A 12892-nucleotide genomic window follows, 5' to 3' on the forward strand; every position below is an offset into this window, starting at 1 on the left:
AGGAATTGAGGAGTTAAACTGGTTAACAATTCAGCCTTTAGCAGCAGCCAAAGTAAAAACAATTTCGTTCTCAGTGGTTTTAGCTCAGCAAACCAGGTTCAACAAACTTTGTTGAGTGCTGGTGACACTGCTGGAGATGGGGGCGGAAAGGCACATTGAAGAGTGGCCAGAAACCCTTTAGAAGCCTGGCTGCAAGGTTGGTCAGTCTTTCATAGGCTGTCAGCCTTTTAATTCATCTCTCTTCTCTAGGTCTCCTGCTGCATTTTGCATGCTGAGGGTTGGACTGTCCCTGCCCTTGACCACTGTCTTTCAACAGGAGTGTGTCATTAGGGGTAGAGTGCTTCCAGCAAAAGGAAGACTGTTCAGCTGCTTTAAAGTATTTTAACTTGAATTGAAGTTGTGCCTTTGCAGCCTTAAAAAGGAGCTGGGAGGTGTCACAAGCAGCCCCCAGTTTAAGGAAGTATTTTTGAGGAGAGAAAAATCGTGAAAACAGACACGACTGGAGTGGGTGCCATTTTTTTCAGCAGATGGTAACAGTGTGGAAGAAGGCAACCAAGGATGTCACATGGCTTTTCACAAGGTCTGCCATGGGTAAGGAGAGACTCAATCCAAACACCTGCAACCCAAAGAGCAAAGGTTTCCAGCAGTGGGTGCTCTGGAAGGTTGCCTTTATCTTTCAGCTGGGATGCGTGACTTCAGGAGGCTCTGGTGGGATGGGGAGGATCTGTCTCACCCTGTGGTCAAGTGCTCCTGAGTTTGTCCTGCCTGGTGAGCAAATTTGGCTTCTAATGCTCCTGCAACAACCCCCTCCAAAAACTGAATGACTGGACTCTGAAAACAAGGTATCTCAGTAATCTCTCCTTCTTCAATACAGTAGCCACAGCTAGAAGAGTGTATGTGCACCTTGTTAATGTATACTATTTTTTGCTTAGTTTCTCACCCTTCCAGCCTCTTTTAAAACAATGGCATTATTTTCAAATCAAATTTTATAAAATGAACATTGGAGTTGTTAAGAAGAGATCAAAATTTACATAAGACTTCTATGTAACCTATTACCTATGAAAATTTATTTCAGGCTGAAACATGTTTTCCAAAGTTTACAGCATACAAAACAAATGGGGTTTTAAAATTTCTTTACTTATGATTACCTTAAATTGTGTTTTCTGAAAGGGAAGGGGAAAAAAAAAACCTTGGAACCTTACCAGTTTAATTTGCATTTTGGCTCTGATGTAACTCAAAATAGATTAGATTAGAAAAGGAAATTTGGCAAGTGATTACTCAATTACATGATTTTACTGCTTTGGTATTTTGAAAATAAAAATGAACAGATCTGTTTTACTTTGAAAAGCGCCTGGTGCACGTGTGCTGTAACCACTTTTCAGAAACCATATGGAAGGTTCCCTACGCTGCATATGGCAGTGCAGTACCAGAGCTCAGATATGTATTCCTGTGATAGACTACACAGGATTCAGTTGGATCAAGGATATTAATGTCTACATTCAGATAGTGCTGTATCGAAGCACAGCACGGTAAATTACTTTGGTGTAAAACGTGGCAAGTTCCCAGTGATGGGGCTGCATTGCTCCTTTTCCATAGAAAGGAACTAAAATTGCTTGGAGCTAGTGCCAGGCCAGGAAGTTTGGAGGAATTTCGGGAAGGGTTACAATTACTATTTTGCAAGATTGAAAAGGTGAGCAGCATCAGTAGATACTTTCAAAACATTTCATCATCTAGAGCTATGGTAGCTGCTCATCTCTAGCCTTCAAGCCAAGGGTAGGAAGCCTCTGCTGACCCCTAGAAGACCAAGCTAGTGGTGACAAACTCCCCAGATTAACAAAGCATTGATCTTCCACATGGTGAGGGATGGGGTAGTACTGTGCCTTAAACTGGGTATCATCAGGATTATCTGTAATTCCCATCACCCTCTTTTCATTAGCAAACTGGTAGGAGAAGATGGACCATCTGTCACTCCATCACTGATGTGTCCCCTTGGAGTCCCTAGGGCTGTTTGTGGCTTTTCAGGTCTCTGAGAAATACAACACTTTTGCAAATGTTTGTTTGGTGCCATGATCTGATCCCTTGCCTGTCCTGTCTGTAGAGCTGCTTGGGTCCCTGAAAGCTCCTCCACATGCACATGTGCAGCTGTCCCTTCAGTGCACACATTACTGTGTGTCTGTTCCTTCACACAAAAGGCAGCATCCCTGGTGAGGGATTTCACCAAAATAACTGCAACTTCAAATGACAGAAACTTTACTTACTGCTATCACTGCCCTGAGAAGCTGTAGCTCTTCCACTTGATTTCGTGAGGATTAAGACCTTCAGAACACTCATCTTGATGCAGAAATGATGATACAGACCCAAAATCCTGACACACAAAGAGCAGAATATGCTGGGAAGTTAGAAATTAATAAATTCCTTCTGCAAGAGTGGTGTGGAATGGAGGTTATGGGCTACAGGATTTCACACGATTTCAGGACTACTGAGCCTGTGGACCTTCAGCAAAGCAGCCCTGTCTGAAGAGGGGTCACTCCCTAGATGTCCCTCACACAAATGGCTGTTGCAGAAGGACAAGCAGGGATACCCTGCTTCCATCCACCTCAATGTATTTAAAGAGTTATATGGCATGTGAGACTTGGTTGTCCTCTACATCTTGGTTTCATCTTTCTGCCTCTTACAAGTAGCTGGATTTGAGTGGCATATACGTGATATTTAACAGACCTGTTTCTGAGAAATCTGTGAGATGGATCTTTGCTGTCTAAAATAAAGTGCTTCTCAAGACCCTGAATTTCCCTCATGTCTTCACTTTTTTCCTGTTCAAATGTGAAGCAATGGCCTTCATGACCCTTCACTGCTGTGCAATTGTCACTGATGGCATTGCTACAGGAGGATTGTTGCTGCTTCTCAAGAATTGAATATGGTTGGTTTTTCCCTGCTTCCTGCTTTTGTGGGGGCAAGGGATGAGCTCAAACCTGGTCTTCATCCCTCCAGGTCAGTGACCTGTGCTGGCACTGTCAATAGCCTGAGTCATCCCAGCCCTGACAGTGGACAAAACATGAAGCTTTTACTCAGGGGCAGGAGAGGAGCTGAGAGCTGCCGTCAGCCCCAAGTATTTCCAAGGGGGGAATGGCCATGCACTTAGCAGAAGGGTTGGTAACCTTCAAAGAAAAAGAAAAGCAAGCTTTTTCTACTACTGAGTTTGAGATATGTAGACAGTGAGTTTCAGTTTCTTATCTCTGAGGTGAGTTACAGAGACCAGAATGTGCAGCGGTGTGCATGTGAGCAGATGTCACTGTTGTGACTTTTTAAGTTCTTTGCTGGGGGAAGCAGCAAACCTAGGGCTTCTGCTCTGGAGATGAAAATAGGATGATAGAACCAGGGCAGGAAGAAACCGCTTCCCGGTCACCATATCCTGGTGGAATTGTTGCAATTCATGTATTATTCAAAGTCTAGATTTCGTGGCCAAGTCTTAAATTAACCTTGGAGTTATCTGGAAAGTCTCTTCTTCCCTGTCGAGTACGAGGCTTTCCCAAGCAAACGCCCTCACTCCTCACACACCTCACCCCCAGTCACGGCTGTTGCTGTTCCAGAGGGAAAGAAATGCGAGCGGCGTCGAGGCTGAAAAGCTGCCTTAGAAGTCTCTCCAGGTTAATTCCACGGAGCACGGCTGTGGTCGTGCAGGGCCCGTGAGCACCCATACCTCTCCTCAGCGCCGGCTCTGTAGCTACAGCTTCCCCCGGTGAGGAAGAAAGCCCCCGCCAAAGGAAGCCTCTCCGCCGGCTGCGGGGGGAGTCCCCGGGGCTCGGCGGGGCGCGGAGCGGGAGCCGTGCCGTGCCGTGCCGTGCCGTGCCGTGCCGTGCCGTGCCGTGCCGTGCCGTGCTGTGCCGTGCCGTGCCGAGCCGGGCCGGGCCGGGCCGGGCCGTGCTGTGCCGAGCCGGGCCGGGCCGTGCCGAGCCGAGCCGAGCCGAGCCGAGCCGAGCCGGGCCGGGCCGTGCCGAGCCGAGCCGAGCCGAGCCGAGCCGAGCCGAGCCGAGCGGGGCCGTGCCGAGCCGAGCCGAGCCGAGCGGGGCGGCGCCGCCAGGGGGGGCACTTGGGCCGCGGCCGCAGGCCCGGGGAAGCGGCTGCGAGCGGCCCCGGCCCCGGCCCCGGCGAGACACGGCACGGCCGGGCTGGGCGAGCAGCCTGCCCGGCGTCCGCTCCTCCGCTTCGGGCCAGGGATGATTTATGATTCATCTCTCTTCTTATTCTCTTTTTTTTTTCTTCCTTTTTTTTTTTTTTTTTTTCCCAGCTTACGATTATTTCTGTACACCTGACCCGCTATTTCACAAGCTCAGGAAAACCCAGAGCGCGGCTGACACCGAGTGAGGGAGAGAGGATGTGAGCAGAGAAGTTTAGGAAGATAAGTGTGAAATAGGGAAAAATAAAACACCACCAACAAAAACAACAAACAAAACGAGTCCTTAGAAAAATCCTGAACGTCTGAACGTGTGTCTCTGTGCGTGTGTGTGTGTGTATGTGTGGTGTGTGTTTTCCTTCCTGCCAAAGCAGGATGTCAAATACTGTCCTTTCCCCCTCTTTTTTAAAGCATGCTGAAAGGAAAATTCTTCACAGAATCTTAAAGAACTTTTTGACACAACAGCTGCAAAATCTATTTTCTAAACAAAGATTTATACATATTTATACGAGCTTAATCCAGATTTTTTTTTTTAATAAATCATTCTCAGAACTGCAGAGGTAAACTATATGTAAATACCTCAAGTAATAGGCTTGTAGTGCAAATCACATCATTTTATCTTCAATTTTGCATTCGTTTTTCTGGCTTAAAGGTGCATCAGAGATATGCATTTTAGCATATTCAGAACACGGGGCGTGAAATTAAATGTTTGACAGAGTGAGAAAAATATACAGACTTTGGAGATGCCTTAAAAATAGTAATTTATGCAGATCTAGAGGAGTGAAATCATTTGCAATGGAGTGACCCTCTCTCCAGGAATTTTTTGCTCAGTGTTCTTCTCTAATCTCCTGCTGTATCTTCATTTTTCATTGAACTAGCCAGTTTTCTGCGAAGCAGTCTTGTAGATAAGGGAAGTGCTAAAAGAAGAAGAAAGAAGAAGCTCAGTGGGTCCGTTTCCATTGCACTTTTACCCAAGGCAATGGGCAGAATTTAACGGATTCCTTCCAACATATGTTTTTGCCAGATAAGTAAACAGTGTGTGTCGGAAATGAAAAAGCATTTGCAATTTAATGACATTACAGCTCTCAGCTTAGGCTGGCGTGCTGCGAGGCGAAAAGCAGAAAGAGAGAGGAGAGTAGAAAGAGAAAAAGAACAAAGTTCATCTTCCCTTTTGTGCATTTTTATCAAGGAAAATATTACTTCTTTCCCCCTCTTGTTCTCTTTTCTTTTTCTCTTTGCTTTTTTGTCTCACTCATCTACATTTTTTTCTTTTCTCTCCTTTTGTCTCCTCGGTTCACTTTTACCTTTTTCTTCCACTGCCACCGACTCGTTTCCTTTCACCACCCCCCCACTTTCCATTGTGTCGCCTTATTCATCTATTTGGCCCATTCAGTTTTTACCTATAAGGAGCTGTTTATCCAACAATGTATCTTTTTTTTTTTTTTTTTTTCTCTTCCGCCGTGTTGTACTCCCGGCGCTACAGCTCACAGTCAACAGGATTGTTGGAGGGATTATAACGTTTCATTTCAAAGCGCGACAAATCTGCTCGCCTTCCCTGTGTCCCCGCTCTCCCCACACTCGCCGGTCCCTCGCAGATGCGCGGCACCCTCGGGGCCGGGATCGCCCCCACGTCCCCTCACCAAACCCCCCCGGGGCCGCCCCGCTCGGCAGCGGCGGCGGGGGAGCAGGGGCAGCCCCGGGGAGGGGCAGCGCTGCGGGGCAGGGCAGGGCAGGGCAGGGCAGGGCAGGGCAGGGAGAGCCGCCGCTCCCGCCGCCGTCGGACGCGGCCGCACCTCATCCCCCCGCTTTGCCCAGCCTTTAGGTGAGCGCTGCAAAGCCACGGGCTCCCACCCCAGGCTTCCCCTGGAGCTCGGGTGCAATTGAAAAATACCTCCAGTCAGTGGCAAGTCCTATCTTACAAGCACATATCTGAAACGATGTAAAAACAAACAAACAAAAAAAAAAAAAAACCAAAAAAAAAAAAAACCCAAAAAGAAAGAAAGAAAAAAACCCCAAAACAACCAAATCCAAAAACTGCTTGTCTAAAGATCCGTGCATGGGTTGGTTTGGGGTTGGGTTGGTTGCTTGGGTTATTTTTTTTTTTCCATTTCCCTTTCTTTTTTTTTTTTTTTTTACCATGAAATTACATCTTCCACATCTCCCAGATCCGGTACTTGGTAAGTAAAAAGGGAAATCTGTTTGGACATAAGGAGGTAAAGTAGCTAGAGGTGGTAATTTAATCATCCGAGGATATATTTCAATGTTTTTTCTGGTCTTCTAGGCATTAGCACTTTAAATTCATTATGTCTGTTTGACAGATATATGCAGCCTTAAGGATCTAAAAATGAAATCCAAGAAGTATAGCCTGCTAGAGGACATATATTGAAGTTAAGAGATTAAAACGGTCTAACCATTGCAAACAGAATGGAACATCTCGCATTTCTCATTCCTTATAAGCATGACTATTTTGCAGATGTTAAATACGGTCTGCTCTAATTATGAAGGAGGGGAGGGGGGGGACTCGCTCAAGAGCCGAGGCTTTCTAACTTTTACATTGATGAAGTGGATATTAGAAAGACAATATTAGCTCCTGTGCTGTGTCTCGGGCTCGGGAAGTTTTACATGGGAGATTTTCTCTATCAATAATTTAATAAGGAGGGTGCAGCAGCAGGAGCAGCAGCTTCTCCTACATGCTTTAAAGACTCAAGAATCGTGCATGAATTTCCTATAAGGCAAATAACAAAAGAGCCAAATGAGAAGAGCGGGTCTTTTTTCTGTCTAACTGGGACACTGAGGACTCTGTGTCATTACAGTAATTTAGCAATGTTAATGATCTGTAATATTAATACATCATACTTGAAAATGGGGAAGAGTTGTCATAATTAAATGCATTAAGCCACAATTAAAAAGTCATCTAAGCAGTTGTAAAGATACCAGCGACGATAAAGCTGTTCATTACACTGTGAACCTCTCTGCCCGTGGAAACTCTCCGTGGCAGCGCTGGTGCAGCAGCCGCGCAGGAAGGCGGTGGGGCGCGCAGCCTGCGCGGCCCGATCAGCACATCGGGAGGCGGGGGGCGAGGGGGCTGGACCAGCGAGCCCTTTGACGGCTCTGCCTCAGTTCTGCCGGAACGGGGGAAGGGAGGGAGTGAGCACAGGAGTCTCATCCCAGACATTCGTGTCCACACACACACCCCTTTTGAAAGCGTGTCCCCAGACGCACTGAAACCCGCATTTGGGCCGCGAAGCCGGTGTGAGGCTCGGGATAAGCCCGGAGCAGGCTCCCCCTGGTCCGGCTGCAGCGGACACGGGCGGCGGCCGCCGGGGCCGGTCCTGGCCGGGGCGCTGGTACCCGGCCCCTCCGCCCCCCACCCTCGGCATCTCCCGGCTGGGCTGAGCTCCCGAGCCCTGGGACTGAGCTCTGAACAGCGCGGCTGAGTGCTCCACCTGCGGGGCTGCCTCCTCGCCCCCGGCGCTCCCTCTGCCCGCGGTGTGCCTTGCACTGCCAGCTTCCCGGGAGTCAGCGCTCTCCGCAGCGCGGGGAGCCGAGCGGACACTTGGGGTTAGGGCTGAGCAGACGCAGGCTGATTCTGTGCGCTGTGAAGCCCGGCTCTTTCGCTGCCCAGGTGCTGCCAGCCATCCCACGGGGGCAACATCCCCACGCACTTATTTCCTCGTATAACTCGTGAGAACATCATCCCCAAACTAGTTTTGATGAAAATCTCATCCCTAGCTCGTCTGTCAGAATGATCAAACTCTAAAACAATCCATTTTTAAAAAATCACATTCTACCAGATCACTGCTGATAGAGTGTTTCTTCTTCCATCTCTCTCAGATTTTTCATCTCATGGATATCTCTTGATTTTCAGGCTGGTTTTGTAATGGAGAAGAGGTTGCACTCTCTGACAGTGTGCTTGTGTAGGGCTCTCTGGTGGTCCCCTCCTGAAAACGGCTCATCTCTTTGGACAAATTCAGGAAAATCTGGCTGAGGGAAGATGGTCTCACAGCCCTTTATTATGGAAATGGGCAGTTGGGTAAAGAAGGAAAACCCAGTCTGGCGATTCCAGAGGGAAAGACTAACACCAGCTCAACCCTGTGAATAGACATAGAGATGAGTCTTCCAATTCAAGGGAACGTTTTGGACAGATCTTGAACACAGTTCCAAAAATCAGGCCTATTTCCAGCCGTAATCCACAACTCCATGCAAATGTAGGCTTGCCCAGGGGAGATACAGCACATGGACACTGGCACCCACATGGAGTCCTGAGAGGAGTGCTGCATATTGTAACTGCTTAAACTTTTCCCTCCTTTGTTGATGTCAGTGATGAATGTGATCACCAAAAATAAGAGGGAATAGAATTAATGCCAAATAAACAGGTAGGAGCAAAGACTATTAAGTAAAAGCAACACAATTTACTCCACCTTCAGATATGGCATTTTGGTAATGTCAACTATTTTGAATTTTGTTCTGTATTGCTGTTAATTCAAACACCCTACAAATGCACAAGATCAAGATCTTGGTTTGGTATTTACATTTACACCAATATATTAATGAAAATAATTTACATGCATAACAATTTACATATATATGTCCAACTTTTATATATGAGTGAGTGTAATTCCTTGGAAGCCTTTGACTTTCATGGGAATGTTGCTTGAATGACAGCATGATGATGAGAAAGTCTTCATTTGGATTTGTAAAAAATCTTCAGGTAGGAAATAGATTTATCTTGCAGATAAAATGCAGGTGAAATGATAATGTCAAAGTGATGGAACTTCAGCTTTTGTGAGTATGGATTTCTTAAAAGGGCTGAAGGGAGCTTTATCTCCTCTTCCCATCCTGCATCCATTGATACTGTACATCCAAACTCTGTGAGAGGGTCACAGCTGTGAAACTGCATGGCTTCCCATTCAGTGGATCAATTTCTCTTTTGTGTTGTTCCATCAGAAGAATTTCATGCACCCTCAGCTTCCTGTCTCATGGCTTTCTTGAGTTTGCTTAAAGCCCATGCTTGACCCCAGCCAGAGGCAAAATAACCTTGGACTTGAGCTCACACTTATGTCCACTGTTAGAATTCCTTCAAAACCCTCAAAATAATCTTGACTTAAGTCAGGAAGGAGCTGTTACCTTTGGAAATGGGAATGGACCTTCAATGGTCTGAGGCCAACACTGTGTCTCAGAACCCTATTTGTGGTCTGTTTGTCTAAACATGAATGTGTTTCATAATGTATCTTAATGCAGAATAACACCCCACAAAGCTTATGTCGTGTCCTGGAGAAGACTTTTTCCCACAGTGAAATCCTGGAAAATACCTTCCCTGGCATTCAGCCCTGAAAATATTAATCTGAACCCAGGCTCCCTATCCCTATGATCATCCTCACTGTCTGTTGCCAGGCTGGGATTCTGAGCCCAAGCTCTGGGGTCATGCCTTGGGGTCCATGGTCCTGGGCTTGTGTGGGTGGAGAAAATGTCTCACAGGCACATGTTCTGGAAGCTTCCACAGATGCCTGGGGACAGTGCCTTGAAGAAGCCCATTAAAGAACAGCACTTACCTCATCAACTGCAAGATACAAGGTGTGTTTTTTTACTTGGAAACATTACATTTTGGTGTTCTAAAGGGAATTTATTCTTCTAAAAATGTCCAGGCTGTGGAAAAATATTTTTTACTGAGATGAAAGTTATGTATAAATATATATAAAATAAATTGTGTTCATGCTTGAATCTATGTTTATTTTAAGTCTTGACAAATGAAAATGGTGCTCTACTGCTGGCTCTGCTGGGCATGCAACCTGAGGTACTTTCCTGGCACTGAAGAGTGAACAAGCCTGGTGTGTGATACAAGGCCTGTGCAAAGAGGATGAGGAAATAATCACTCATGAACACTGAAGAGCCAGCCAAACCATCCACTGCCTTGATTCTGTTGAGTGTTTCACCTGTGCAATTGGAGAAGTCAATTTTCAGGAGAGATTAGGAGGAGTACACTGTACAGCTAACTTCACAGGATGCTCCTTACCTGAGAACTGGGCAAAGCTGTAGATGCTTGAGAGAGAAACTGAATCAATGAGCCATAAGGATGCTACCAAAAGTACTGGAAAGGCAGAAGCTCCTATAGCAACACTGTAGTTAAAGATGCTGCAAGATACACAATCGTCAAAGCTACCACCACAGTTGTGCTGAAACTGTTGAGAGTTGTGTGGAGCAAAGGGGTGCAGAGAAGGAAAGCACAGAGTAGGTGGCCACATGAGTCAAGGAGACCTGTGCACTGTTACACAAAGGTAGAGGGAAAATAGATAAATTATATTTGTTGAAGGAACTTACCTTAATCTAAATTATGTAAAACTTAAAACTGGTTTGAAGGACGGTAAGGAAAGGTCAAGATTCAGAGATGTTGGTAGGAATATTAATCAAGGGAGGACAGTGGAAGAAAATGCTCAGAGCCTGAGAAAGCAGGAGCTTGCTCTGAGCTAGGCTGAAGTAATGATGGTATGGTAAAAATAGCATAAGATTGTTTGAAAACAAGTACAAAGACGGCATCTGAGTGAAGAGTGATATTCTATGCTGTCACAGTGAAGGTGATAGATGAAGCCATGTTCTCTGGAGTCACCAGGGAAGGAATAGGTAAGGGAAAGAGGGTAAAAGAGGCCAGTCTAAAAAGGCTGAAAGAAACAAAGCCTGGAGAGTGTGGCTGCAGGTGTCAGAGGCAGCTGAGACCCTGAAAAGGATCAGAAAAAGCTGCGGGCCATAAATTGAACGAGCTGGATGGAAAGCCTTCAGAGAGCAGGCACGGGTGGCATGTCCCAGAGAGGAGGTTGGTTGGAATATCTTCTGCCATCAACAGGAGGTATTCAGCAAGGCGGGGTATCGCCTCTTGTTGCAGCTGTAACTAGCACTAGTTTGGTACTAGATGTTCAGCTCCATCAGAGCTTTGTGGTCTGTTCCCAGGGGACAGGCATGTTTGTCAGAAGCATAATAACAGCTGACTAAGGCGGACTTGCTCTGAGGTTATCATTACTTCTCCATAGCTGATCATAAATAAATATTTCAGTAGAAGCCTTAACTCCCCTTCTAGAAAAGTAGCACAAGAGAAATGAATGTTTTCTTTGAAGTGTGAGTTTTGGAAACTGACAACAATTTCATCAGTCATCATTTGGAAGCAATACCTTCAAAAAGAGTGCCTCATAAAAAGTAAGTTTTCCCTAAAACCTCACAATCTTATGCCTGAGCCCTTCAAAAATGAGAGATCTTTTTCTGCCTCACAAGCTAAAGGAAAAGTATTCTGCTCATTTACAAATAACTTGCCTTGGGTGCATCTTATTTGGTGTAATATAAATTGTTACTGAGGATTCCAGAGCAAATAAATGTGAGGGGGGGGAAAAAGTAAATTTGTCTCCAGCAATTGTTTCTAGTAGTAATCTTTAAATAATTTGTCCTAGTTGGTCATCCAGGAGCCAAATTTGTCATTAGTCCATGTCAGAAAAAGACCATTCTCAAGAATACTTATGAGATGTAAATGAAAGACTAAATTTTCATTTAATCCAGTACCCTATCAACATTTCACTTTATTAATCAGTAAGGAACTTCTACATGAACTTAAAAAAATGTAAAAATATTTCTAAAAGTGATCCAGGTGCAACTTCAAGAAGGAGCATGTTTTCATCAGGATTTATGACACTCTGAAGAGTTTGGAGCCCAGAAATAAATTAATTTATCTCAAGGCATCAACGGAAAGAAAAAAAAAAAAAAAAAGTTGGGTAAAAGCCTGGTCCTCTGTGGTAGAGATGTCATTTTCCTTAGTGTAGTCTGGATTGGCCCCATTCTCTTTTATCTGTGACCATTATAAACCTGATGCAGTTGCTTCTTTCTGACTACTTTTATATTTGGAAATTTTCAAGTGTATTTAAATTGATGATGTTATGTTCAAAATACAGTAAAATATCGAAATTAACTTTGCCTTTTTTTAGTCATTTTTTATGGATGTGACAATAGATTTTGATTTGTGCAAATATGTATGAATAGGCATTGTTTACATAAATGTTTTGGTCAATATTGGCCAGCAATACTGGTTCCTGGACTATTCAAATGCTGGCTGGCTAATTGTTAAATTATGCTGATGATGAGATGCAGGAGCAAGTATAATTTATCCTGTATGCAGAATATTCAGGCCATAAAAACAAATTTCAAACATACCTTTATTCTTCGGTAATTACAGTAACAAGGTCAAGAAAGGCCCGTCAAGAAATGACCATAGCCAAACTACCAGCCAGACTTGAGCAATTAACAGCAGGTGTTAATGAAACCTTCTTGCCTAGCGATACTCGAGAACATGCATTCAAGAAAGTGGCTCACAAAAGGCGGTGGCCAAATCTGCTGACGGAGTCCACAGTGGGATGTGCAAAGGAGGCTCTTGAGTAGATGCCTCTAATGCCCATTTCCTGCAGCTAGGTTGTAGCCAGGCGTCTTTTGGAAGCTGAGCATCAGAGCCTGAAATCACTCGTTTGACCCAGATCTGAAGTATCCACTGGAGTTCTGCGTTCTGAACAATACCTGTGTTTTAACCCATAACTAACTAATAAGAGAAATGGAAACAAAGTAGCCGTGGAGAGAACCCCAGAACTGCTGCAGCAGGAATGCCTTAAATTCACTTTTCTCCATCTCTGATCTTTTCCATCTCCTGTCGCTAGATCGCACCCTCCAGCTCACCAAGTGTCCCGATGAGAGGAA

The sequence above is a fragment of the Molothrus aeneus genome, chromosome 2 (genome assembly GCF_037042795.1).
Source record: "Molothrus aeneus isolate 106 chromosome 2, BPBGC_Maene_1.0, whole genome shotgun sequence".
Classification (NCBI taxonomy): domain Eukaryota; kingdom Metazoa; phylum Chordata; class Aves; order Passeriformes; family Icteridae; genus Molothrus; species Molothrus aeneus.